The sequence below is a fragment of the Mobula hypostoma genome, chromosome 11 (assembly GCF_963921235.1).
Source record: "Mobula hypostoma chromosome 11, sMobHyp1.1, whole genome shotgun sequence".
In the NCBI taxonomy this organism is placed as follows: domain Eukaryota; kingdom Metazoa; phylum Chordata; class Chondrichthyes; order Myliobatiformes; family Myliobatidae; genus Mobula; species Mobula hypostoma.
This window is the reverse complement of record NC_086107.1, coordinates 11,308,175-11,331,765: the sequence shown is the minus strand read 5'-3', so window position 1 is coordinate 11,331,765 and position 23,591 is coordinate 11,308,175.

The window sequence follows — 23,591 nt, the reverse complement described above, 5'->3', positions numbered from 1 at the left end:
CACAGACCACATACTGACATATACACATGCAAACCCTTCATGCTATCATGTTTGCTGTTGTGTGCTGGGGCAGCAGGCTGAGGGTAGCAGACACCAACAGAATCAACAAACTCATTCGTAAGGCCAGTGATGTTGTGGGGATGGAACTGGACTCTCCGACGGTGGTGTCTGAAAAGAGGATGCTGTCCAAGTTGCATGCCATCTTGGACAATGTCTCCCATCCACTACATAATGTACTGGTTAGGCACAGGAGTACATTCAGCCAGAGACTCATTCCACCGAGATGCAACACAGAGCGTCATAGGAAGTCATTCCTGCCTGTGGCCATCAAACTTTACAACTCCTCCCTTGGAGGGTCAGACACCCTGAGCCAATAGGCTGGTCCTGGACTTACCTCCTGGCATAATTTACATATTACTATTTAATTATTTATGGTTTTATTACTATTTAATTATTTATGGTGCAACTGTACCGAAAACCAATTTCCCTCGGGATCAATAAAGTGTGACTATGACTATGACTATGTATAGTATATGCAGATTACACACAGACATTTCAAATTAAATTCAAAGTAAATGGATTATCTAAGTACATATATGTTACAACCCAGAGATTTGTTTTCTTGTGGGCGTACTCAGTAAATCCAAGAAACGTAACAGAATCAATGAAAGAGTACACCCAACAGGACGGACAAATGGACAAATGCCCAATGTGCAAAAGCAAAAGAAAAAAAGTAAATAAGCAATAAATATCGAGATCACAAGATTAAGTCTTGGAGAGTGAGTCCATAGTTTGCGGGGGGCTCCGTATGTAGTGGAAAGATTCAGTGATGGGGTGAGTGAAGTTGAGTGAAGTTATCCCCAAGGGTTGAAGAACTTGATGATTGAGGGACAATAACTGTTCCTGAAGCTGGTGGTGTGGGTCCTGAGGCTCCTCTACCTTCTTCCTGATGGCAGCAGCGAGAAGAGCGCGTGGCTTGAATGGCGGGGGTCCTCGATAATGGATGCCGCTTTCCTGCGTAGATGTGCTCACTGGCGGGGAGAACTTTACCCATGATGGACTGGGTTGTGTCTACTACTTATCTCTATATGCACAGACATCATTTGCATCAACTTAATCAGCTGGGGGCAGCATGCAGTGTCAGCATGGTCTGGCGCCTAAACAGCATACCCACAACTCACTAAACCTATAATGTGTGCCTTTGGAATGTAGAGGGATACTGGAGAACCCAGTAGAAACCCACATGGTCACAGGGAGACCGTACAAACCCTTTGGTGGGGATTGAACCTGTGTTGCTGGTACTGTAATAGCATTACACTAACCACTATGTTATGGTGCTGCTTCTAAATCTAATAGTCTCCCAATCAAGGGGAATTATTTCAGCCTGTAATATTTAATTGATTCATCTCTTCCATTCAGTCGATGACGAACACCAGATGATGGCCAGGAAGACACTTCAGCTAAAAGTCCTTACAAGATCCCTATGGTTCTTTGTGCTTTTGCTTCAGCGTTCTCACTATTCTCCATCTAAGAAGCTTAAATTTAGTTCTCTCAAACTTGCCTGAATCTGTTTAAATTATTTACATCTCAGGTTCTCCTGTCGCTGATATCTTTCCCCCTCTCTGATCTCAAGCATGTTTTTAATTATTCATGATAAATCACTACTTTCTCACATGGATCTAACCTCCTTTCCATTTTTGGATTTTGAAAAATCCAGATTTTTCTGAAAATCAACATCCCTCCCTCATCCCACTTCTCTCCCTAAGCTCTGTCTGTGGAAGAGCAAGGATAGAGCCATCTGGAGAACGTGTCACTTCAAAGTTCTCCTCCTGGTCCAAGACTTCCTGACTATGCTGTTGTTGTAGCATTGGTACTGGGGTAGAATCCTGGTCCAACACTTCCTGACTATGCCATCGTTGTAGCATTGGTACTCGGGTAGAATCCTGGTCCAAGACTTCCTGACTATGCCATCGTTGTAGCATTGGTACTGGGGTAGAATCCCGGTCCAACACTTCCTGACTATGCCATCGTTGTAGCATTGGTACTGGGGTAGAATCCTGGTCCAACACTTCTCGATTATGTCATTGTTGTAGCACTGGTACTGGGGTAGAATCCTGGTCCAACACTTCCTGATTATGTCATCGTTGTAGCATTGGTACTGGGGTAGAATCCCGGTCCAACACTTCCTGACTATGCCATCGTTGTAGCATTGGTACTGGGGTAGAATCCTGGTCCAACACTTCCTGATTATTTCATCGTTGTAGCATTGGTACTGGGATAGAATCCTGAAGCAGAGAATCCATTTCAAAAAGTGTCTGTAAAGTGCTTCAGGACATGAAAGAGGTTATACAACTGCTGGTGAAATACTCTAAGCAGCTCATAGCTCATTGATCAGTGGCTCTCATGAAGTCAGGGGGTTCCAGGCACGACTTCCAACGATGGCGTAGTCAGGAAGCGATTAGACCAGTAATATAACCCAATATATCGAAGCAGTTACAAAGGATGCACGGCAACAGCTGCATTTCATTTGGAGTTTGAGGAGGTTTGACATGTCAGAATCAGAATCAGGTTAAATATCACCGGCAAATGTCGTGACATTTATGAATTTAGTGGCAGCAATACAATGCAAAACATGATAAATATAGAAAGAAAAACAAACAAACAAATAAATAAATCAGAATAAATTTATATATGTATATTAAATAGATAAATTAAAAATAGTGCAAAACCTGAGAAAGAAAACACCAAAGACAGTTGCAAATTTCTACAGATGTACTGTGGAGGGCATTCTAACTGGCTGCATCGCTGTCTGGTATGGGGGAGGGGGTGGGAGGCACTTCACAAAAATAAGCTACAGAGAGTTGTAAACTTATTCAGCTCCATCACGAGCACTAGCCTCCGTAGTATCCAGGACATCTTCAAGGAGTGGTGCCTGAAAAAGGTGGCGTCCATCATTACAGACCCCCATCACCCAGGATATGCCCTCTTTTCGTTGCTACCACCAGGTAGGAGGTACAGGAGCCTGAAGGAACAGCTTCTTCCCCTCTACCATCAGATTTCTGAATGGACAATGAACCCAAGAACACTACCTCACTACTTTTTTCCTTCTCTTTTTGCGCTAGTTATTTAATTTAACTTTAAAAAAGTATATATATAAGGTGATGAGATGTATTTACATCTCTACCAATGGAGGTGTAAGGCACTCCTTCCCTCTGCTAACATGCAGGTCACCCTTGGGCAAGGTGTAGCCCCTGCTTAGCCCCCTCGACCCCCTCACACCCTCATCAGGCTCAAGTAAAGCCATGGGAGCAGGTGGTGGATGGTCGTACGAGCAGCCGGTGCATATCACAAGTCCTGGTTATGTGACCACTGACGCCAGGCAGACAATCTCTGAAGAGTATTGATAATGGCTGGGGTCATCCGTCTTGTAAAGACACTGCCCAGAAGAAGGGAATGGCAAACTACTGTAGAAAAATTTGCCAAGAACAATCATGATCATGGAGAGACCATGAATGCCCATGTCATATGAGACGGTACATAATGAATGAACAAATGCATACATATACTTCTTACTGTAATTTTCAGTTTTTACTATTATACTTTATACGTTATTGTCACCAAACAATTGATACTAGAACATACAATCATCACAGCGATATTTGATTCTGCGCTTCCTGCTCCCTGGATTACAAATATTAAATATTAAAAATAGTAAAAATTAGTAAATATTAACAATTAAATTATAAATCATAAATAGAAAATAGAAAAATGGGAAGTAAGGTAGTGCAAAAAAACCGAGAGGCAGGTCCGGATATTTGGAGGGTACGGCCCAGATCCGGGTCAGGATCCGTTCAGCAGTCTTATCACAGCTGGAAAGAAGCTGTTCCCAAATCTGTCCGTACGAATCTTCAAGCTCCTGAGCCTTCTCCCGGAGGTATTGCAATGTATTACAATGTGCTGCTGCAATACAAAAGGTTCATGACATATGCCAGTGATATTAAACCTGATTGTTATTCTGATTCTGACTGTCTGAAGATGGGAATGTAAACAAGTGAATCTGAATCAGCATGGTTTACTATCACTGACGTAAGTTGTTATTATCACTGACCTGTTGTTTTGTGGCAGCAGTACAGTGCACGACATAAAAAATAACCACGATAAAAATAAATAAATAGTAAAAAGAGGCACAGTGGGGTGACGTTCACAGATTCACTGTCCATTCAGAAATCTGATGATCGAGGGAAAGAAGCTGTTCCTGAAACATTGAGTGTGGGTCCCTCCTCCCTGACAGTACTGAGAAGATGACATGTCCTGGATGGGGACGATTCTTAATGATGGAGGATGCCTTCTTGCTCCACCTTTTGAAGATGTCTTCAGTGGCGGGGAGGGGTTGTATCCATAATGTAGCTGGCTGAAGGTACAACTGTCTGCGGCCTCTTTCAATCCTGTGCATTGGAACCACTGTATCGAGAGGTGATGCAACCAGTCCGGATGCTCCCCCAGTAGAGTCTTTTTGTGATGGAAGTGAACTTGGTAAATTGATTTATTATTGTCACGTTTTAACGCTGAATCAGATTCACAGGCCTGGTAAGTGAGACAGAAAACACTGACTGTGAATAAGTATATTAATCATTTATTTACAGACAGTAAAAATTTAAGCAAACATGTTCCCCAAGTTACAGAAACTACATAGCTGAATATTCAACAAACTTACTCAGCTAAAAGCTAGTGCAGAGCATACCTTCCCAATGGTCATGATGTACACTGCTTGCCTTAAACAAAGGAAGAGAGAATGAACACTCAGGATATTTGGAACTGGACACCAGGCAGCTAACCAATGGGAAGAACAGCTGCAGTTTCTAAACTCACCAATCACAACAGAGTGACTTTCGATCATCAGAATAAGCCACACCCCCCACAGGACACACATGGATTGAGGTACAGTGAAAAACTAAAAGGTAAATGAATAAGTATTGCTTATTTTCTCCATCCATAGTAAGCAAATTGGTTTATTATTGTCACATGTACCATAGGACAATGAAAAAGTTTATTTTGCATGTCATTCATGCAGATCAACTCATTACATCAGTGCATTAAGGTGCACGGGAAAAGTAATGGGGGGACAACAAAATGGCACTGGTGATCATGAGCAACTTTCTGTGGGCTGCAGAAAGTTGTTCCAAAATTCCTCTCAAATATACTTCTTTTGAGTTACTTTCGCTGCATTCTGTAGCATGTAAATTTCTTCTCAACAGTGACACAGCTTGTTGTCTTCGGCACTCTAATTTATCTTTTTCATTGATCCGGTTATAGTTACTATGCCATAGATTTGCCGAGTGTGCCCACAGGAAAATGAATTTCCGGGTTGTATATGGTGACATGTAAGTGACGTACACAAAAATGCTGAAAGAACTCAGCAGGCCAGGCAGCATGTGTGGAAAAGAGTAAACAGTTGATGTCTCGGGCTGACAGCCTTCTTTAGGACATGACAATGCTGTGTATGCTGTGTGCGTTTTTATATTTATATCTGTTTGGACTGTTTAGAATCTGGTGGCAGAGAGGAAGTTGCTCCTACAACATTGAGTGTGTGTCTCCACACTCCTGTACCTCCTCTCTGATGGTAGTAGTAAGAATAGAGCATATCCTGGGAGCTGGAGTCTTTAATGATGGATGCTGTCCAAGTTACATGCCATCTTAGACAATGTCTCCCATCTACTACATAATGTACTGGGTGGGCACAGGAGTACATTCAGCCAGAGACTCATTCCACCGAGATGCAACACAGAGCGTCATAGGAAGTCATTCCTGCCTGTGGCCATCAAACTTTACAACTCCTCCCTTGGAGGGTCAGACACCCTGAGCCAATAGGCTGGTCCTGGACTTATTTCCTGGCATAATTTACATATTACTATTTAACTATTTGTGGTTTTATTACTATATATTATTTATGGTGCAACTGTAACGAAAACCAATTTCCCCCGGGATCAATAAAGTATGACTATGACCTTTTGAGGCATCTCCTTTTGGGCCAGCATTATAACTACATTGTTTCCACTGACACAGATCCTCAGACACGTTCCTTATTTCAAATTTATCCACAACCCAGGTGCATCAGCCTGAATTATATGTTGAAGAGATAGGGCAAGGCTTGAACTCATACTGTCTGACACAGCAGTGTGTAGGCAGCTTCTGGGCCTCGGAACTGGTTCTTCATTGATTCTTCAAGGCTTCTCCTGTTCCCCTTTTCAAAGCAAGAGCCAATTCTCCGAAGAATTAGCAAACAAAGGAACATTATACAAACACCTCAGCTCAGCCATTAATACTACCAAGATAGTGTGCAGCTTAGAAAATAGCACAGCACAGGCTTTTCAACCCACAGTGTTTAACTTTCTTCACGATCAGTCTCACCCTTCCCTCCTACACTGCCCATAACCCTCCATCTTTCTTTCATTCATGTTCCCAAGAGTTTTTTAAATGTCCCTATTGTCTCTGCGTCTACCACCACCCCCAGCAGTGCATTCATGACTGTGTAATAAGAAAAACATATCCTCTGAACTTTCCTCCACTCACCTGAAGAGTACATTCTCTGATATTAGCTATTGCTGACCCGTGAAAAAATGCGTTTCCTGTCCACTCTGCATTGCCTCCTACAATCTTAGATACCTTGTTGTAAACAGCTTGTAGCTGTTAAAGAAAGAGAAGCCTTCAACTTTTGTCTTGTTTTATTGCTTCTATAAAATTCTGAATAATATTTTACATCTTCCTCCATAACAAAATGATCAATAAGCATTCCAGGGCAAATCCTCAGACTCGTTCTTTGCTTCGCTTTCAATGAATTCAGGAGATATTCATCCTTATGACCAGGGCTTTTTGATGCTGCCAATTATCGAGATTCAAACTTCAAGCCAGTCTCCAATCCTCTCAGTCTAATTGCTTTAAACCATGAGGAATAAATCTGGCTGTGACAGATAGTGACACTTGCAAAAAATTGCTAGCAGTGAAAGGTTTAAATTGGAGACTTGGTTTATGCCGTCTCTCTTTGAATCATCTGCTTCACCTCAAGCAAGCCCCACCACACAAGCAATATGCCTCCTCGTGCCTACTTTACCATTCTGTAAGATCAGGTTTGATCTGATACATCGCCTCTGCTTTTCTGCAATAACCCCTTATTGCTTTATTCCCTAAATATCTTTAATATCCAAAAATGTATTGATCCCTCTCCGAGTATATTCAGGCTCCAAAGAATGGCAACTATTCACCTGCTTCTCGCTGAACAAGTTTTTTAAAATCTCTGTCCTGTACATCTGATTCCTTATTTTGAAAACCGTTAACCTTTGTTCTAAGCAACTGCGACTGGCAAAAATATTAGAGACACAAGAGACTGAAAATGCTGGAAACTAGAGCAACAAACTATCTGCTGGAGGAACTCCAGGGGAGCTTTGTGAAATGGGAGGAATTGTTGACGTTTTGGGTCAAGAACCAGCATTAACAATTCCACTCCCCCCCATAGATCAGGATCAGAATCAGGTTTAATATTGTAGGGTGTATGTAATAAGGCCATAAGACCATAAGATATACAGTAGGAGCAGAATTAGGCCGTTTCATCATGGCTGATCCATTTTCCTCTCAGCCCTTATCTCCTGCCTTCTCCCTGTAACCCTTCATGCCTTGACTTATCAAGAGTCTATGAACCTCTGCCTTAAATATGCCCCCAGAGCCACCAGATTCACTACTCCCGGCTAAAGAAATTCCTCCTCATCTCCATGGGTGACAGGCGACACATATCGTTCATAATGGAAACTGTTCTACGTAATTCACAAACACCATCATTGAGATGTTTTCTTCACTTTCAGAGATGGTGTCTGACGTAATGACGCCAGCGTAAGGGGACTGTTTTTGGTTTGTTCGTAATGGAAGAAAAGGGCTGCGGCTTTTGTTATGCACATGAAAAAAGCTCTCGCGTGTTTTATTCACAAAATCCTGCATTGGTGACCGAGCCGCTTTTGAACGATCACTCAGTGACATGCTAACCAATGCTTTGAGGTTTTGGGAGCGGCACGCTACCACGTGGTTTGCACAGACCAAAGCCCATATCACGCTGCGAGAAATCTCTGCAGACAGTACCAAGTTTTACCATGTCGTAGCATCGCCAGGTCGTTCCACTACAGCCAGAGAGGTGACTTTACTTGAAGACTTGCCTGCATGTTCCTCTGAAAACTCACCTGTTACAGACTTCTGAAGAGCCTGAATCTGAGCCCACCAACAGTTGCTCTCCTTGCCCGGCCTGGGTGACGTTGCCGCACGAACAGCAAGAAGGGCCGACCGCCATGCAGCTTCGACAGCGTCAGCGCATCCGAACATCGGAGGTCAGGGAGCACCAGGGGTTCCGGCTGGCTCGAGTCGTCTGTTGTTCATTATGGACGCTCTTTCAGGGTGACTCTTCCTGTGTGACGCAGGCACTCAAGTGCGTGCGCTGCTGGCATCGGCCATTGATTATAAGCAGAGAGCGAATGGCCCTTTGCTGGAAGCTGCCAGCGGTACAGGATCTAGACTTATGGAGCACGATGTGTGATGCTCTGCTTCAGTAGGCAATGCTACACATGGGGACTTGGCTTTAGTTAAAGTTGCCAGACCTCTGCTCGGCTGCCCGGCACAGATCTCCTGTGCACCAGGATCTGTTAGCAGATCTTAAGAACGGCCAGCTTGTGGACACAAAGGACTTTGGGTCTTTACCCTGTACCTCCAGTAAGTTCCCCATGACGACTCTGGTTAGTGCATGAGCCACCACATGTGAATTCACTGGCCTGCTGGGTGAATTTTCCAGACCTCACCAAGCCCCCATTTTCCAATGCAGTCACAAAGCAATGGGGTCGAGCACCACACTTCCACAGCTGGTTCACCGGTCCACGCCCGTGTGTGTTTACTGGCCAGCGCGAAGGCTGAGTTTGTTAGCATGGAAATGCTCGGCATTGTACACAGGTTGAATAGGCCCTGGGCTTCACCCCGCCGCATGATCCTGAAGGCCGACGGTTGTTGCTGTGCAGCCGGTGATTACCACTGCTGTAACGAGGCCGCTAACGCCGATCATTACCCACTCCCTCATATTCAGCACTTTTACGCATATATAGCTGGAAAGATCATTTCTTCTGATAGTTTATCAGGTGCCTCTGCGCTCTGAGGATGTTCCAAAAACTGCTGTTATAACCCCATTTGAGTTTCTATACATGTTGTTTGGCCTCAGAAATGGAGTACAGACTTTCCATTGCCTAACGGAGTCTGTGTTAAATGACTTAGATTTTCTTTTTGTTCAGCTGGACAACATTTTGTCAGCAGTGCATCCAAAACCGCACATTTATCGCATCTCTGCACACTTTTCAAGCGTTTATGCCAACATGAGCGACTTATTCATCGTCATCATCACCATCATCATTACGTGCCGTGTTGTATGACGTGAGCGATCATGGTCTCATGTCCATGATAGTTCTTGGCAAATTTTCTACAGAAGGGGTTTGCCATTGTTGTGTTCTGGGCAGTGTCTTTACAAAACGGGTGAACCCAGCCATTATCAATGCTCTTCAGAGGTTGTCTGCCTGGCGTCAGTGGTCGCATAACCAGGACTTGTGATGCGCACCAGCTACTCATACGACCGTCCACCACCAGCTCCCATGGTTTCATGTGACCCTGATCTTGGGGGCTGAGCAGGTGCCCAAGGGTAACCTGCAAGCTAGTCGTCTCCCGTGGGTCCTGCTGGGGCTCAGAACAGCTCCAAAAGACTGTCTGCAGTCCTCCAACCGCTGAGTTGGTGGACGGGCATTTGCTACGGGTGTCGGGTGATTTTACTCTTGATGCCATGACTGCCTGGTGAACATCTCAGCAGCGTTCCGCCCTCCTCAGTAAACTCAGTTCTTTTCCACCTATTCCATCACGGCTTACAGCACTCTTCGTCCCAGTGCCCTACGTTCTACCTCATTCATTTTTGGCTGCTATGATGCACCTTAATATCCCCTCAAGCCTCTTACAATGACCCATTCCGCGTCTTGTAATGGGGAAAACACTTTTATTGTAGATAGGAAGGGTAAACCTGGATGTATTCTGTATACCGCCTTACACTGGCCCACCAAGACTTGGGCAGTTCCATTCCCATACCCCCTGCATCAGGACATGACCGTCTGTACACCCCTGGACGAGCCAGAGGAACCTGCTGTTACTCCAACTAAGGCACAAAGGACCCAAGCCGGCGGCTTGTACGAGCTCTAGTTAGAGTCACAGTGCTGGTTTTGATTAATTCTATGGGGGGGGGGGTGGTGCTGTGTAGGGAAATGTAATTGCTGACAGATAACACATATTGTTCATAATTGAAACTGATCTACAATATTCACTAACGCTGTCAGTGAGTTGTTGTCTTCACTTTAAGAGACATTGTCTCACGTAATGGGGTGAGTGTAAGGTGACTGCGCTTGGTTTGTTCGTAATGGAAGTAAAGGGCTGCAGCTTTTGTCAAGCACGTAAAACGATTCTCGCATGTTTTATTCACGAAACCCGACAATATCACTATCAGAATCAGAATCAGGGGTTTAATATCTCTGGCATAGGTCGTGAAATTTGTTGTTTTTGTGGCAGCAGTACAATGCATTACATAATAGAAACTATAAATTACAATAAGATGTATATATAAAACATAAAATAAAATTAAGTAAGAGAAGAAAAAAATAATGAGGTAGTGTTCATGGGTTCATTGTCCATTCAGAAATCTGGTGGCAGAGGTGAAGAAGCTGTTCGTCAATCATTGAGTGTGTGTCCTCAGGCCCCTGTACCTCCTCCTTGAATGAGAAGAAGGCTTGTCCTGGATGGTGAGGAATCTTTTGAAGGTGTCCTTCCATGCTGGGGAGGCAAGTACCCGTGATGGAGCTGGCAGAGTTTACAGCAGCTTTTTCTGATCCTGTGCAGTGGTCCCTTCATACCAGAAAGTGATGCAGCCGGTCAGAATGCTCTGTAGAATGCTCTGTAGAAATTTGCGAGTGTCTTTGGTGACATGCCAATTCTCCTCAAACTTCTAATGAAAACGATGCTCCTCGACACACCCAACTTTCCAGTGGATTGAATGTTGCTGGGAAAATATTATCCATGCATTTACCCCATTCTAAATTCCAAGAGAATTCTGAGTGTTTCAATGAGATCACCTCGCATTTTTCCATTGGCCCAGCTCCTTAAACTCTTTTCACAGGACAAACACCTCCCATTCCAGTGAATGCCCACTGTCCTCCCTCTATTCACTTCCCAGTTTTTCACTTCATTCTCCCTCTCTCACCCACCCACAATCCCGCCCCCCCATCAGGTTTCACCTATCACCTGCCAGCTTGTACTCCTTCTCCCTGCCGCCCCCCCCCCCATCTTTTCATACTGGTTTCTTCACCCATCCTTTCTGGTCCTGAAACGTCAGATGTGTATTCCCTTCATAGATGCTGCCTGACCAGCTGAGATCCTCCAGAATTCTTTGTGTTATCCTTCCTTGGGTAGGGAGGTCTGCTGTTACAATGGTCATGGATAATTGCAGTAAAGTGTCTGTCCTCAAATCCTTCAGCAACAAAGGCCAATATATCATTATCCTCCTTAATTTCGTGCTGAACCTGCATATTAACTATCCAGTGATTTGTGCACAGGGACTCCGTGATCTACAAAGCACTAGAATGATTCAGAGGAACACACAGATAGTGCTGGAAGAATATTGGAGAGGAATAAAGAGTCAACATACCAGGTCGAGACCCTTCATCAGCACGGGAAAGGAAAGGGGACGAATCCAAAATAAGAAGGTGGAAGGAGTATGAGCTGGGAGGTGATAGGTGAAGCCAGGTGAGGTCTACGTGGGTGAGTGAATGAGGGGGATGAAGTGAGAAGCTGGCAGGTGATAGGTGAAACCAGGTGAGGCCTATGTGGGTGGGTGAATGAGGGGGATGAAGTGAGAAGCTGGCAGGTGATAGGTGAAACCAGGTGAGGTCAATGTGAGTGGGTGGGTGAGGGGATGAAGTGAGAACCTGGGAGGTGATAGGTGAAACCAGGTGAGGTCAACGTGAGTGGGTGGGTGAGGGGATGAAGTGAGAACCTGGGAGGTGACAGGTGGAAGAGGTAGGAATCTGACAGGAGAGGAGAGTGGACCATGGTAGAGAGAGAAGGAGGTAGGGCACCAGAGGGAGGTGATGGACAGCTGAAGAGAAGAGAAAGGGTAAGAAGGAACCAGAATGGGTAATGGAAAAAGGAAGGGGTGGGGGGGGGATTGCTAGAAGTCAGAGATAACAATGTTCATGCCGACAGGTTGAAGGCTACCCAGGTGGAATATGAGGTGTCGCTTCTCCAACCTGAGTGCGATCACTCAAGTTGAATATGATGTTCTCCAAAGAGGTTATTCCCTTAATGGAGAATGCTTGTGCATGACTTTGTTTAATGTGGGGAGCCTGATGCATGGTCAGCCATCGCAGGGTCCTTGACAGATCGGGGTCAGGGTCCAGTGACATGGCATCCAAGGTGACAGGGGACGCTTCACTGCTGCAGCCCTCCTCCACCATCACTGTCGTTGTGTTATGCCATCATCTTCTGTCAGCTCCACTGTTGAGGTCTTGTTTGGATCGTCTTTTGTCTGGAACCTCACCTTTGACCTTACCGCGATGGGTGACCTTATCAAGAGCTAAGCTCCAGACGGCATCGCTCTCAGGAACTAATAAGCGTCTCCACCATGACAAGATAATGATGCTTGGAGAAAAACTTGAGGGTGGCTTTATCATGGCAGTAGAGGAGGCCCTGGACTGGCATGTCAGAATGGGAATGAGAAATGGAATGAAAATAGGTGGCCACTGGGAAATCCTGCCTTTTATGGTGGATGGTCAAGGTGCATGACAAAGTGGTCTCCCAATCTGCGTCGGGTCTGATTCCAATATGATTCAGCTTTCCATTAATTAACGAACACTCACCCTTTCTATTTTCACTACCTGTGTTGATGACCTTACATGTTCCATCTGCCATTCACTTACCTTACCTATATCCCCCTCACCACCTACACTGGCATCCGTACCCCTCCCTTATTTTCTTTTCTCCTCACCAGAGGAAGGTGCAAGATTAGCGGAGATTGACTAGACCAAAGTTATTTGATCTTGCAAGAATCTATTCTTAAAGGAAGTGCCTCTGGCTGCTTTAACTGCAACCAAAGACACTTCCTTAAAGCATCGATGCCCATCTCTACATGAGAAAAGGGTCAATATCAGTGCTGAAGCCTCCCCACCTTCGAGGACATCTTCAAAAGGTGATGCCTCGAGAAGGCAGCATCCATCATGAAGAACTTTCATCATCTAGGACATGCCCTCTTCTCATTTCTACCATCAGGGAGGAAGGACGGGAGCTTGAAGACACACACTCAATGATTTAGGAGCAACTTCTTCTCCTCCACAATCAGATTTCTGAATGGACAGTAAACCAGACCACGGATGCTACCCCACTGACTTTACTTTCTTTTTGCACTACTTATATTCCTTACTGTAACTTATTTAAACTTATTTTCTGAATATTTTAATTTCTTTCACTTAACTGTTGCCGCAAAACAACAAATTGCCTGACATATGTCAGTAATGGTATTATTTTGTGATTGTGTGTGCTGGGTTGTAACTATGTGTGCTGTGTGTGACTGTATGTACTGTGTTTTGTACCTTGAGCCTGGAGGAACTCTGTTTCGTTTGGCTGTATACGTGTATGGTTGAATAACAATTAAACTTGAACTTGAAGTTAATAAACCTGACTCTGATTCTGAAGTGACTGGGTGTGCAGAATGTCTGCTTTATAATCGTATTACATTCAAATCAGCTGATTAAATGAATGAATTCTCTTCGTATTAATGGATTACATAGGAAGTGAAGGCAGAAGTGAAGGCGAGGGCTGTGTGATGAGCATAACCGGTGAAAATGTCTGCATTTTGCTCTGGGTTCTTTGACTTGCATTGTGGTGTCCCTGAGGATTCTCCTGCATTTGACTGAGCAACTGTTCTTAGAAACAGGCACGAGGAAGGAAAGGGACAAGACTGCCAGTATGGCCGCCTACTAATTTTCCTCAACCTGTAGTAAGTGTGTTATTGCAATGAACATAGAACATTATAGCACAGTTCAGGCCCCTTGGCCCCTTGATGTTGTGCTGACCTTTTAACCTATTCTGAGATCAATCTAATCCTTCCCTCCTCCATAGCCCTCCTTTTTCTCCCTTTCATCCTTGTATCTTTCTAAGAGTCTCTTAAATACCCCTAATGTCTGAGACCATTACACAGGAGCAGAAGCTTTGAGTCCGCTCTGCCTTCTCATCATGGCTGATTTATTATTCCTCCCAACCCCATTCTCCTGCCTTCTCTCTGTGTCTGCCTCCGTACCTGTGAGATGCACCCCTGAACACCACAGGAGATCCTTTCTCCCCTGTGGCTACGAGGCTCTACCCTACGCCAGTGTAGGAGTAGATGGTTTCATTGCACATCTGTTTTTGCACTATTACTTTTTAATGCACATTTTGTGTTTTTTTTTGGTACCTCAATGCCTACACTTTGTATTTTAAAGTATATATTTCTCACTGAGCAACCTTGCAACAATAATTTCCTTTGGGATAAATAAAGCTTTATTTTATCTTATCACCATTCCCTGAAGGCCGTTCCATGCACCCAACACTCTCTGTATGAAAAAATGTACCTCTGGCATCCCCCCCCCCCCCCCACCGATTCTTTTCTCCAATCATCTTAAAATTATAGCCCCTCGTATTAGCCATAAGCCCATCAGGGGAATGGTCTGCCTGCTGTTTTCCCTATGCGAGGGTGGAGGTGCTCTTCCCCATTCTGGAGATGAGGCAATGTCAGATATCGTGTGTTGATCTGACAGGTGTCTGCAGAAGACTTTCTTCAGAAGGTGGAGGATAGCATGGCCCTCGCCAGTTTTTACAGACACGCTGCAGGAAGTATCCTTTCTGGATGCATCACACACAGAATGCTGGGGGGACTCAGCAGGCCGGGTGGCGGCACTGGAGAAGAGCTCAGTCGATGTTTCGGGCCGAGAATCTTCATCAGGACTGGAAAAAAAGATGAGGTCAGAGCAAGAAGGTGGGGGGGGGGGGAGAGAGGCGGAAGTACAAGGTGGTAGGTGATAGGTGAAACCGGGTGAGGAGGAAAGGTGAGGAAAGAGCTGGGAAGCTGACAGGTGAAAGAGATAAAGGGCTGGAGAAGGGGGAATCTGATAAGAGAGGGTAGAAGCCCGTGGAAGAAAGAGAATGGGGAGAAGCACCAGAGAGGTAGGCAGCCACCCACTTCAATTCTATTTCCCACTCCCATTCCGACATGTCAGTCCATAGCCTCCTCTACTCTACTGACACGAGTCTCCTCTTCTCTGTCTCTGTCTCTCTCTCCCCCCTTCCCCTTTTTCCTCTCCCTCTCCCTCTCCCTCCCCTCACCTTTCCCTGAATCTTCACCAGCCCCGGAGTCCTTGGAGAACTCTGTGCTCCTCCTTTCTTCGGCCGTTTCTGGCATTAGTATGACCCTCAGGGTAGGGCAACAATTTACAAAGCTAGTCACTTATGTTTCCATCTTCTGTCTGAATCCGGATCGATAGTCACACATTTTGTAGCCCTAGGAGTCTTTAGGCTAAATAATTCATTGAGGAAAATTGGAAAATTCTTTCCTCAACCTCTCCACTTCTTGCTGGCTCTCCTTTCCTTTATGACTCTCCTTCAAAACTACCTCAGCAACTTCTCTTATAAATCCTTTGGTGGCTTGGTTTTGCTTTATTTGAAACCTAATGGGGATATAAATCCCACTTGTTAGTTACATAAGCCAAAGCTGTACATGGGGAAAAACACATTCATAGAAACATAGAAACATAGAAAATAGGTGCAGGAGTAGGCCATTCGGCCCTTCGAGCCTGCACCGCCATTTATTATGATCATGGCTGATCATCCAACTCAGAACCCCGCCCCAGCCTTCCCTCCATACCCCCTGATCCCCGTAGCCACAAGGGCCATATCTAACTCCCTCTTAAATATAGCCAATGAACTGGCCTCAACTGTTTCTTGTGGCAGAGAATTCCACAGATTCACCACTCTCTGTGTGAAGAAGTTTTTCCTAATCTCGGTCCTAAAAGGCTTCCCCTTTATCCTCAAACTGTGACCCCTTGTTCTGGACTTCCCCAACATCGGGAACAATTTTCCTTCATCTAGCCTGTCCAATCCCTTTAGGATTTTATACGTTTCAATCAGATCCCCCCTCAATCTTCTAAATTCCAACGAGTACAAGCCCAGTTCATCCAGTCTTTCTTCATATGAAAGTCCTGCCATCCCAGGAATCAATCTGGTGAACCTTCTTTGTACTCCCTCTATGGCAAGGATGTCTTTCCTCAGATTAGGGGACCAAAACTGCACACAATACTCCAGGTGTGGTCTCACCAAGGCCTTGTACAACTGCAGTAGTACCTCCCTGCTCCTGTACTCGAATCCTCTCGCTATAAATGCCAGCATACCATTCGCCTTTTTCACCGTCTGCTGTACCTGCATGCCCACTTTCAATGACTGGTGTATAATGACACCCAGGTCTCGTTGCACCTCCCCTTTTCCTAATCGGCCACCATTCAGATAATAATCTGTTTTCCTATTTTTGCCACACAACACACAACACACAACAATATGATGGATCCCCTCTTGTAGAGCAACTGGCTTTTAACGAGCATGTCAGGTTCAAAGAACAAGCCTGTGTTGGTGAGCAGTGTGTTGGCGAGTTATCACATAGCTTGTCATGGAGATAAGGAGCTTTCTTGGCCGAAGCTTGGAGAATTGGTCCCAACAATGCTTGCTTCCAGCCTGAACAGGAAACATTGATCTCAGATGAGTGGACAAAGTATCGCAGATCAAACAGGTTAGAATGATAGCGTTGATAAACAAGGGAACTTCATCCTTGTCAATGAGAACAGGCAGTGATACGATTGTGATTTCTTATTTCCAGGGCAAACTATTATGATCTGCTTCCCCTCTTCTCCATCTCACCATAACTGTTCTTCTGTTTCTATTGATAAAGTAGATGTGAGAAGTTCTGAAATACAGATTAGATTCCCTCTCATTAATCATACAGGAATTCAATAATTCCCTAAGCCCCTGAAAAGCCTGGGTCTCCTTTGAGCTATTATTAAGCTCCTGCATATCTTCAGAGGAAATCTGCCAAGACTAACAAAGCAGTCACTTGTGCAGGAGATCAGGGGCATGGACTTTCAAAGAACTCTCAAGCGTTTCAGCACAAAGGCAAAAGCTCAGATTGGCAACAGCATCTCCTCACCATTAACACAGGTGCACCACAAGGCTGTGTGCTTAGCCCCCTGCTCTACTTGCTTTATACTTGTGACTGTGTGACTGTGAGGCTAAATATGGCTTCAATGCTATATTTAAGGTTGCTGATGACACCACTGTTGTTGGCCAAGTCCAAGGTGGAGATGAATCAATATGTAAGTGGGAGATTGAAAATCTGGCTGAGTGATGCCACAACAGCAACCTCTCACTCAATGTCAGCAAGACTGAGGAGTTGATTACTGACTTCAGGAGGAGGAAACTGGAGATCCATGAGCCAGTCCTCATCGGCGGGGGGGGGGGGGGGTCAGAGGAGGTGAGGGCCAGCAATCTTAAATTCCTCAGTGTTAACATTTCAGAGGACCTGTCCCGGAACCAGCAGTAAATCCTGTTACAAAGAAGGCACGGCAGTGCCTCTTAGAAGTTGGTGTATACTTGGCATGTCATCTAAAACTTTGATAAGCTTCTATAGATGCACAGTGGGGAGTATCCTGACTGGTTGCATCACGGCCTAGTATGGAAGCACCAATGACCATGAACGAAAAAGCCTATAAAAAAGTAGCGGATGGAGTCCATCATGGGTAAAGCCTTCCCCACATCTACAGGGAACGATATCACAGGAAAGCAGTATCCGTCATCAGGGATCCCCATTATCCAGGCCATGCTCTCTTCTCACTGCTGCCATTGGGAAGGAGGTACAGGAGCCTCGGGACCCACACCACCAAGCTCAGGAGCAGTTAGTATCAATTAACTGTCAGGCTCCTGAACCAGGGCGATAACTTCACTGAACTGATTCCACAACCTATGGACTCACTTTCAAGGACTCTACAGCTCATGTTCTCAATATTACTTCCTATTTATTTATTATCATAATTTGCTTTTCATTTTGTACTTGCAACGTTAGAAGTCTTTAGCACATTAGTTCTTTGTCTTTGTGTGTAGCTTTTCATTGATTCTACTTTTTGTTCTGTTGTGAATGCCTGCAAGAAAATGGATCTTAGGTGGTACATAGTGACGCACGATAAGTGCGCTTTGTTGAATTTACGTTGAACTTTGAAATTTGTAAATACTGGAAATCTGAACTAAAACTAGACAATGCTAGAATAGATATCTGGAACCTTTGTGGAGGAAGAAACCCGGTTAACCTTTCTAGTCCTTGAACTCTCTTTAGAATAGCTCAGTTGGAAGAATTCTAGACTAGAGATCTAAAGGCTCTTGGTTCAACACTGGGTTTCAGCCGTTTTAGTAGTCAACATGGTAGCACAGCTGTTAGTGTAACTCTATTACAACAACGGTGACGTGGGTTCATTTCCCACTGCTGGCTATCCCCGTAACTGTGTGGGTTTTCTCTGGGTGTTCCAGTTTCTCCTCACCTTCCAAAGACATACAAATTAGAATGTTAATTGGTCACAAGAGTGTCACCGGGTGGCCTGTTGGGCCAGAATGTCCTCTTACTGTGCTGTATCACTAAATAAATAAACATTTGGAAAAAGTTTGAGTCTTAAGATGGAATGGAACTCGGGGTATGGGAGGAGGGGACAAAAGGGAAGGCAGAATTGATTAAATGGAAGACAATTCTTGTACACTGAATCAAATCTTCTAAAAATACATCATTGAAAAGCCAGAACTCCAGGTGCAGCCTAAATTTAATTATTAATAATTCTAACTGTTGGGTTCTCTAATTTTGTAAAGTGCAGATGTTCTGAAAGGCTCTTCGTAGTTCAGTCTTCCTTTCTAATGGAGAATCATTGAGCTCCATTAGAGGTTCCCAGGGGTGAAAAATGGTTCATCTTTGCTCCCAGTTTCTTGACAGAACGTTGAACCGTAAGTGTTTGATTCTACAACGTTTCAGATTTCTGGCTTTTTTCTCCTTGCTTTCCAGTCCTGAAATGTTGACTGTTCATCCCCTTCCGCAGATGCTGCCTCCAGTATTTTGTGTGTGTTGCTGAAGATTTCCAGCGTCTGCAGAATCTCTTGTGCTTATTTGCAAGGTACGCTGTGCCTTGGGTAACCTGAGAGTCACATCGGCATCGGTGACCTCCAGGAGGGTCACCCAAAACAGACAAGATGCAAGATGGTAAAGAAGGTTTAGAATAGACCCCAGAGAGAATGTGGGCAGCCTGTGGCAGAGTATTGGATCTTGGGTCTTCCAGCCAAGGATGAAATCAAGCAGGCATTAGTATGCTGGGTTATTTTACAATGCAACAAATACCTTACATTTCTCTTCAAGAATCTTGGAAATGCTTTCATCACTATCATTGAACCAATCTTGATGGTGTTTCTGTTTGGGACTGAGAATTGACTTTGCTGACTCCACTACAAGGATTTTATTCTGATCCCATTTTTGGATTGCACTTTCCATCTGCGGACCATGAAACGTCAGCTTGTGGTCAAGGTTAGCTGCAAATTGGTCATGGCGGCCAGCGTGTTTCGACTTGTTGATGTCTACAGACTGCCTAATGGGTTTTTGTTTTTTCTCAGTGTCTGAAAGTGAGGAATGACCCACGGTTTGGATGATTCAATCCTCTAGCCAGATTGAAAGAGTCAGGGTGTTGGGCCCAGAAAGGAGGGGTGGGCTGGTCCAGACCACTGCTCCACGAGGTTCACTTGTCTCTGCACTGAACTAAGTCTATGGCCTGCAACTGATGGGCTCCTGAATCATGAACTTCAGTTCTGAACACTATTTGCTTACTTTTATTATTTGCATAATTTGCTTTTTTTTCTCTCTGAACACTGGGTGTTTGACAGTTTTAAAGGGTTCTATTGGGTTTCTTTGTGTTGTGGCAGCCTATAAGGTGAGGAACCTCAAGGTTGTATAAAGTATACGTACCTTGATAATAACTGTACTTTGAACTTTTGAACTATGTGAATTTTGAGGATAGATCCGACGAGTTGATGGTCAGTCCAACACTCTGCCCCACGCATGGGCCTCAGTGATCTTGAACGTATCATCTGAGACTGATGATGAAGTTGATCAGATGCCGTTGTTTGGATCTGGGTGCATTGATAATGTTCAATATTTATCAGCTTATCTGAAAAGTGCATTTGTGACGGCAAGGTTCATTTTGCCAATGTTAGGATGTATTTTGGAATTAGGGTATATCGCAACTATCAACTTCAGCAACCAATCTTTAGGTCTGAATGTGGATTGTAGATTAAATTTAAATGCAGTTCTGGACAATAGTTTCCTGGAGCTGCGGACGCGAGTTAATTGAAAACCAGGCAATACTGATTAACATTAACTTTGTTTGGAGTGTGGGTGAGAAGAAGGAGGTGTAAAAATTATATGTAATTCAAAGGAAGCATTGTAGATACATTTTAACTATACAACTGTCCTGCAGCTATCTTTGATTTTTTTTTTAGTATATAAGATGTCATGTAATATTAGGTCAAACAGACCTCTTTCTCCAAGAGTGTTTCATTGTGTTGAATGCAACGCTTCTGTATCCACTAGCTTCAGTGCCTCTGTGATGATTTTGTTCATGTTGCAATACCTGCCCCACTGTGTCCAATGGTATGATGGGGAGTACCCAGTGCATAAGAGTTGAGGGTTTCATTCATATAGATCATTTGTATTTAAAATCTTCAAAACTCTTCAATCTAGATCTCCACCAACTTCAATAGAAATGTAAGATTAGCTTTGTTTGTCATATGTACATAAAAAACATTGAAACATACAGTGAAATGCATCGATTGTGTCAAAGCAAATCAGCAAGGAACGAACTGGGAGAAGCCCGCAAGTGTTACCATGGTTCTGGCGCCGACAATTCATCAACCTTAAACCATGCATCTTTGGAACGTGGAAGGACATCGGAGGAAGCCCATGCAGTCGTGGGGAGCATGTATAGTCAGCAGCGGGAATCGAACCCTAAACAGGGATCACTGATGAAGTAAAGTGATTGCACTAACTGCTACACTGCCATGCTGCCAAGAGTAATGGGGCTCATCCAGTTATGCTCCACGATTGCTGACACCCCTGGCACACACGTCACTGTCACCTCACTCTTCACCTTGTGTCCACCTAACAGAGTGGGATGCTGGGCTTCGCATAGAGGCTGGAAAACTGGTCCTTGTGGCCCCCAAGATTTTCTTTATTAGACATACCAGCAGCATGTGAGCATAGCAGTTAGTGCATCAGCTGTCAGCGTTCAATTCCCACCATTGTAAGGAGTTTGTACGCTCTTCCCATGGACGTATGGATGTTTTTTGGGTGCTCCAGTTTCCTCCCACAAAACAAAAGAAGTATGGGCTAAGGTTAATGAGTTGTGGGCATGAAGTATGGTGACACTTGCAGGCTATGTTGGTCATTGACACAAAATGAAGCACTTCACCGTATGTTTCGATGTTTTGATGTACAGGTGGCAAATAAAGCTAATCTAATCTACACAACCGGTCTGCAGCCGCGTGGCTTTGATCCACATCTCTGGCGCTGTCTGCGCTGAGTTTGTGCACTCTCCCTGTGGCCGCGTGCGTTTCCTCCGGGCATACTCATTTGCTTCCTCATTTCAGAGATGTGCTTTCTGGTTGGTTAATTGTCTGCTGAGTGGCAAGTGTGAAGGTTTGAATCAAGGGACAATTGATGGACATGAGACAACAGGAAAAGAAGAGGGGAAATGGAACTGGAGACACGAGAGACTGCAGATGCTGGAATCGGGACATCACACAAATTCACAGAGGAGCTCAGCAGGTCGAGCAGCATCTATGGAGGAAAACAGACGGTCAACGTTTCAGATCAGACTGTTCGTCTGGACTTCTGGACTCTGTATTTGAAAGAGGGGAAATGGGATTGCTTTGAGTGTTAGCATCATCTTGATGGGCCAAATGGCCCTCTTTTTCAAAAGAAATAATGAGCATATGAGATGATTGAGGTATAACGAGTGTAGCCTCAAACCTTTTGTACACAACTAGTAGGATCCAGCCGCATCTCCCATTCTCCCCATATTGCCTGTAGATCCAACACACACAATGCTACTGACTTTCTGTGTTTACCTGTTGGTTCCATTAAAGCAGATTAGGGATGGCACAGTAAGTAAAGGTTAGCACAACTCCTTACAGTGCCAGTGATCCAGGTTCAATTCCCGCTGCTGTCTGTAAGGAGTTTGTACATTCTCCCCGTGACCATGCGCATGTCCTCCAGGTAGCTCTGGTTTCCTCCCACGGTCCAAAGAAGTACCCATTGGTAGGTGAATTGGTCATTGTAAGTTGCCCGGTGATTAGGCCAGGGTTAAATTGGGGGTTGCTAGGCAGCCTGGCTCAAAGGGTCGGAGGAGCCTGTTCCACACTGTATCTCAATAAATCAATAACAAAGGAAGGCTAAGTTGATTCATCGGCCGCACTTGTTGCTCATGTGATCTCCTGTACTAAGTTAAATCAGTGGCAGGGTTTGGAGAGAAGTTTTCACAATATCTTTGTTCTGTTTTCTGTGTGTCCCCCACCTCCACCTCAGAGGTAACCGAACTGTGGGAGTGACTTAGAACAATACAGCACAGGAACAGGCCATTCGGCCCACAATGTTGTGCTGAACCAGCTAAAAAGCAAATCAAAAACACCCAAACACTGATCCCCCCTGCCTACACCATGTCCATATCCCTCCACCCTTCTTATATCCATGTACCTATCCGAAGATCTCTTAAAAGCCTCCCATGTATTTGCCTCTACCGCCATACCAGGCAGTGCATTCCAGGCATCCACAACTCTCTGAGTAAAAAACTTACCCCTCACATCCCCCTTGAACCTACCCCCTCTCACCTTCAATGCATGACCTCTGGTATTAGACATTCCAACCATGGGAGTGCCGAGTTGGGAGAGGTGGGACATGATTAGAGTTTATTTTTGAAGCTCCAGTCTTAGTGATTTGATGGCAAACATAATGGATCAGCTGTACAGTGCTTGTCTGTCCAGTTTGACAGGTGCTGTCATTATAAATGTAGAGCTAACTTGAAGCAAAACAGATAATTTGTGTGTTAAATTAATGCCTGGAGGGGCAATTACTAAACAGGGTGGTGGCCTCAAAACTGCCCATTAATATTGAGCTGCTGTTTGAAAATTGTCAGGAGGTTGATCTGTTTACACCACATCCATCTGTTGTTATCCATGGGACATTATGTTGAAGTTGCGTAAGACATTGGTGAAGCCTAATTTGGAGTATTGCGTGCAGCGTTGTTCACCCACCTACAGAAAAGAAATAATAATCTTGAAAGAGTTCAGAGAAAAATTACAAGGCTGTCCCAGCACTTGAGCACTTGAGTTCTGGGGAA